Source organism: Notamacropus eugenii, chromosome 7 (genome assembly GCF_028372415.1).
Source record: "Notamacropus eugenii isolate mMacEug1 chromosome 7, mMacEug1.pri_v2, whole genome shotgun sequence".
Taxonomy (NCBI): domain Eukaryota; kingdom Metazoa; phylum Chordata; class Mammalia; order Diprotodontia; family Macropodidae; genus Notamacropus; species Notamacropus eugenii.
The window spans coordinates 126,410,079-126,415,748 of record NC_092878.1 but is presented as its reverse complement, the minus strand read 5'-3'; positions in this window follow the sequence as shown (position 1 = coordinate 126,415,748).

Genomic DNA, 5,670 nt, shown 5'->3' with positions numbered 1-5,670 from the left:
AAACTCAGAAAGACTTCACTTGGCCTCAGCTTTGGCACACCAGCCAGCTAAGCACCAGGTAAGCTACAACATTCTGGCTTCTACCTGAAAGAACCAGAGGCCACAATAGACAAAGCCTCAAATTCTAAGTACAAGAATAGTGGGACAGAGCCCCCAGTGCCCCAGAAGCAGAGATCCACTTTAAAAGCCAGGAAAAGGGTGATCATCATGAGCAAGGGTGAGTAAAGGTAAAAGGTTGAAGCAGAATATATTGTGCTTCATCTGATGTAAGAAAAGCAGGGGTAGCAATCCTAATCTCAGAGAAAGTAAAAGCAGAAAAAGATCTAATCCAAAGAGATAAGGAAGGAAACTATATCTTGTTAAAAGGTACCATGGACAACAAAGTAATATAATTATTAAACATATGTGCTCCAAGTGGTATAGTATCCAAATTCTTAGAGAAGTTAAGGGAATTACAGGAAGAAAGGGACAGCAAAACTGTACTAGAGGGGGACTTCAACCTCCCCCTCTCTGAATTTGATAAATCTAATCTCAAAATAAACAAAAAAGAAATAAAAGAGGTGAATAAAACTCTGGATCAGGTAGATATGATTTATCTCTGGAGAAAATTAAATGGGGAATGAAAGGAATATACCTTTTTCTCAGTGGTACATGGCATATATACAAAAACTGACTATATACTAGGCCATAAAATCCTCCTAATTCAGTGCAGAAAGGCAGAGATAGTCAATGCATCCTTCCCAGATCATAATGCAATAAAAATTATGCATAATAAAAGGCCATGGAAAGATAAACCAAAAATTAATTGGAAAATATATAATATAATCCTAAAGAATAAGTGGGTTAAACAACAAATCATAAAAATAATCAACAACTTCATTTAAGAGAATGAAAATAATGAGACAACCTACCAAATCTTATGGGATCCTGCAAAAGCAGTTCTTAGGGGAAGTTTTATATCACTGAATGCATACATGAAATAAGTAGAGAAAGAGGAGTTCCATGAAATGGGCATGCAGCTGAAAAAGCTAGAAAAAGAACAAATTGAAAATCCTCAAGTAAATATCAATCAGAAATACTGAAAGGCAAAGGAGATATTAATAAAATTGAAATTAAGAAATACTATTGATCTAATAAATAAAGTTAGAGTTGGTTTTATGAAAAAACCAATAAAATTGATAAACCTTTCGTCAATTTGATTTAAAAAAAGAAAGAAGAAAACCAATTTACCAATATCAAAAATAGAAAGGGTGAACTCATCTCTAATGAGGAGGATATATTAGGAAAACTATCAGCATTTTTGATCATATCAACAACAAAACTGACAGAAACCATATGATTATCTCAATAGATGCAGAAAAAGCCTTTGACAAAATTCAACACCCATTCCTATTGAAAACACTGGAGAGCATAGGAATAAATGGAGTCTTCCTTAAAACAATAAGCAATATGTACCTAAAACCATCAGCAAACATCATATGTAACCGAGATAAGCTGCATGCATTTCCATAAGATCAGGGGTGAAATAAGGATGTCCATTATCACCACTGTTGTTCAATATAGTACTAGAAATATTAGCTTTATCAATAAGAGAAGAAAAAGAAATTGAAGGAATAAGAACAGGCAAAGAAGAAACTAAGTTATCACTCTTTGCAGATGGCATGATGATATTCTCAGAGAATCCCAGAAAATCAAGTAAAAAACCACTTGAAATAATAAACAACTTTGGCAAAGTTGCGAGTTACAAAATAAACCCACATAAATCTTCTGCATTTCTATATATTACTAACAAAACCCAACAGCAAGAGATTGAAAGAGAAATCTCATTTAAAGCTAAGGTAGACACTATAAAATATCTGGGAGTCTACATGCCAAAGCAAACTCACAGACTATTTGAACACAGTTACAAAACACTTCACACAAATAAAGTCAGATCTAAGTAAGTGGAAAAACATCAGTTGCTCTTGGGTAGGCCAAGCTAATATAAAAAAAAAAATGGCAATCCTCCCAAATTAATTTACCAATTCAGTGCCATACCAATCAAACTACTAGATAATTATTTTCTATTGCTAGAAAAAATAATATCAAAATTCACCTGGAAGAACAAAATGTCCAGATCATCAAGAGAACTAATGAAAAGAAATGCTAAGGAAGGTGTGCTGGCTAGCCCTAACAGATCTCAAATTGTATTATAAAACAACAATCATCAAAACCACTTGGTACCGATTAATAAATAGAGGGTAGACCAGTGGAATAGGTTAGGTACTCAAGACAGTTTAGTCAATGAACATAGTAATCTACTGTTTCATAAACCCAAGGACCCTAGCTTCTGGGATAAGAACTCACTGTTTGACAAAAATTGATGGGAAAACTGGATAACAGTGTGGCAGAAACTGGGCATGGACCAATGCCTGACACCATACACAAGAATAAATCCAAATGGGTACATGATCTATGAATAAAGATTGATACTATAAACAAATTAGGGAGCAAGGAATAGGATATTTGTCAGATTTATGGAGAATGGAGAAATTTTTGACTGAACAAGAGAGAGAGAACATTATGAAGTGCAAAATGGATAATTTTAATTACATTAAATTGAAAAGTTTTTTTGCACAAACAAACCCAATGCAACCAAGACTAGCAGGGAAGCAGAAAACTGGGAAAGAATTTTTGCAACTAGTGTCTGTGATAAGGGTCTCATTTCTCAAATATAGAGAGAGCTATGTCAAATTTACAAGAAACCAAGACATTCCCCAATTGATAAATGGCCAAAGGATATGAATAGGCAGTTTTCAGAGGAAGAAATTAAAGTTATCTATAGTCATATAAAAAATGCTCTATATCACTTTTGATTAGAGACATGCAAATCAAAACAACTCTGAGGTATCACATCACACCTATCAGACTGGCTAACATGACAAAACAGGAAGATGATAAATATTGGAGAAGGACTAATTCATTGTCGGTGGAGTTGTGAACTGATCCAACCATTCTGGAGAGCAATTTGGACCTATGTCTTTGACCTAGTAATATCGTTTCTCAGACTATATCCCAAAGAGATCATAAGAATGAGAAACGGTCCCAGATGCACAAAAATATTTATAACAGCCTTGTTTGTGGTGGCCAAGAACTGGAAATAGAGAGGCTGCCCATCAACTGGGAAATGGCTGAACAAGGTGTGGTATGTGAATGTAATGGAATACTGTTGTGGTACAAGAAATGGTGAACAGAAAGACTTCAGAGAGGCCTGGAAGTACCTATGTGAACTAATGCTTAGTGAAAGGAGCAGAACCAGGAGAACTTTGTACACAGCAACAACCACAGTGTGTGAGGAATTTTTCTGGTAGACTTAGCCTTTCACAGCAATTCAAGGACCTAAAAAATTCCCAATGTACTCTTGAGGTAAAATTCCTTCCACATCCAGAGAAAGAATTCTAGAAATGGATTGCAGAATGAAGCAGACTATTTTCTCTTCTGCTGTGTTTTGTTTTGTTTTCATGGTTTCTCCCAATCACTTTAATTCTTTTATGCGACATGACTAAGGTGAAAATGTATTTAATAAGAATGTACATGTAGAATCTATATGAGATTGCATGTCATCTTGGTGGGGGATAGATGGGGGAAAGTGGAGGATGGAAGGGGGAAAAAATCTAAGACATATGGAAGTGATTGTAGAAAACTGTAAACAAATAAGTTAACTTTAAAAGTAAATAAAAGCTGATATTAAGATAAAAATAATAATTGAATGGAAGGAATAAGCATTTATTTAACACTATTTATTAATGTGCCTAGAATTGTGCTAAGTACTGTATGAATATTATCTTAGTTAGGAATCTTCACAATGACCCTATGAGATCATGACTATCATAATTTCCATTTTACAGTTGAGGAAACTGAGACAGCAGAGGTTAAGTGACTTACCCAGAATCACACAGCTAATAAACCTCTGAGGCCAGATTTGCATTCAAGTCTTCCTGACTCTAGCTCCTGTGCTCTATCCACTGCATCTCCCACTTGGTAACAATATAATAATGTTTATAGATCACTCACAGTTTTCTCATCATTCCACTATGGAATTAATCATTCATTCCAACATTTAAGAATATATTAAGACTAATATGTGCCAGGTACATTGCTGGTCACTGGAGATACAAAACTCAAATAATCCCTCACTTGAAGGAGCTTACATCATAGCTGCAGAGATGCTGTGGACACTTGTAAGTACATTCAAAATTTATATAAAATAAATGCTAGGTAGTTTTATAGGAGGAGACACCTGCATCTGGGGCAGAGGAGGTGACTTGAATTGTTAGGAAGTTTTTGACTGCCTCTGGACTCAGAGGATCTGGGTTTAAATCCTGCCTATTAAGCATGACTGTGATTGGATCAATATCTACCAGGGTCATCTCCCCCTTATTCTTTGGATAAGGCTTAATTTTCCCCCAAATGGTGACAAAACCAGGACTTGATGCCATTTCCTGATAATCTATGGCTATACTGAAGTGGCTTCTGAACCTGCTAAAGCAATAAAAAGTCTTACTCACTTGAGGGTCTTTTGTCTTCAGACATAACACCTAAGACCAAAGTAGTCATCACTGCCTGCCCTACTGATCAAGTACATTTCACTATGGAGACAAGGAGGGGTGGAGGGCTGCATTTACCAAAGCTAAGTATTACTGTAGCCTCATTATGTTGGAGCTAAGCAAACCTCTTCTTGCTGAATATTCAATCACCAATAAATGCCTCATTTCCTCCCAACATCAAACCTGAACTAACCATGTGAATATCAGATTTGTCCTTAACCTTGGCCAATTTACTTAATCTTTCTGAGCCTCTTTTGTAAAAGCGGACTTGAATTAGATGATTTCTGAGATCCCTCATAGATCTAGACCTGTCATCCTAAGTTGCAAAGAGAATGATGTGAACTCTCTGAAAGGAAAACTTCCTACTAATTATCATTGTTCAGTCATGTTCAAATCTTGATGATCCATGGACCCTAACACATCCTAGGGTTTTCTTGGCAAAGATACTGGAGTGATTTTCCACTTCCTTTGGATTAAGGAAAACAGAGGTTAAGTGTCTTGCCCAGGGTCACACAGCTAGTAAGTGTCTGAAACTGGATTTGAACTCAGGCCTTCCTGACTCCAGGCTCAGTGCTGTATTCACCTGGCTTCCACATTCCTACCAATTAAAACTCTCCAAAAGTCAAATGGATTGCTTTAGATGACAAAGTATTCCCTCTCATGAATAATCTTTAAGCACAGGCTGATTTTCATTGAGGTAGCTGCTAGGACCCACTGTTCAGATGGTATGTTAGATGAGGGGGCCTCTGAGACCCTTCCCATTCTTACATTATCTAATGCTATAGTACATTATATAGAGTATATACAATTCTCCCCTATGGAAGTTTCCATACTAAAGTTTGTGCAAGTGAAGAGTGAATATTTAGACCAGGATTTAGTCTCTTTGATTAACCATTTAATTTCAGGGATAGGTGAAGATGATTATATGCAACTCACAAACCTTCATTTTAAGGTAGCCCCAGGCAATTCTCTGAGCTGAGTCTAAATTTCCCTTTTTTAGGGATGGGGGCAGGGGAATGTAAGGGAGAATGGGGAAAGATCCTTTAATTAGTGTGTACTGATGACTGCAAAACAAATATTTCTT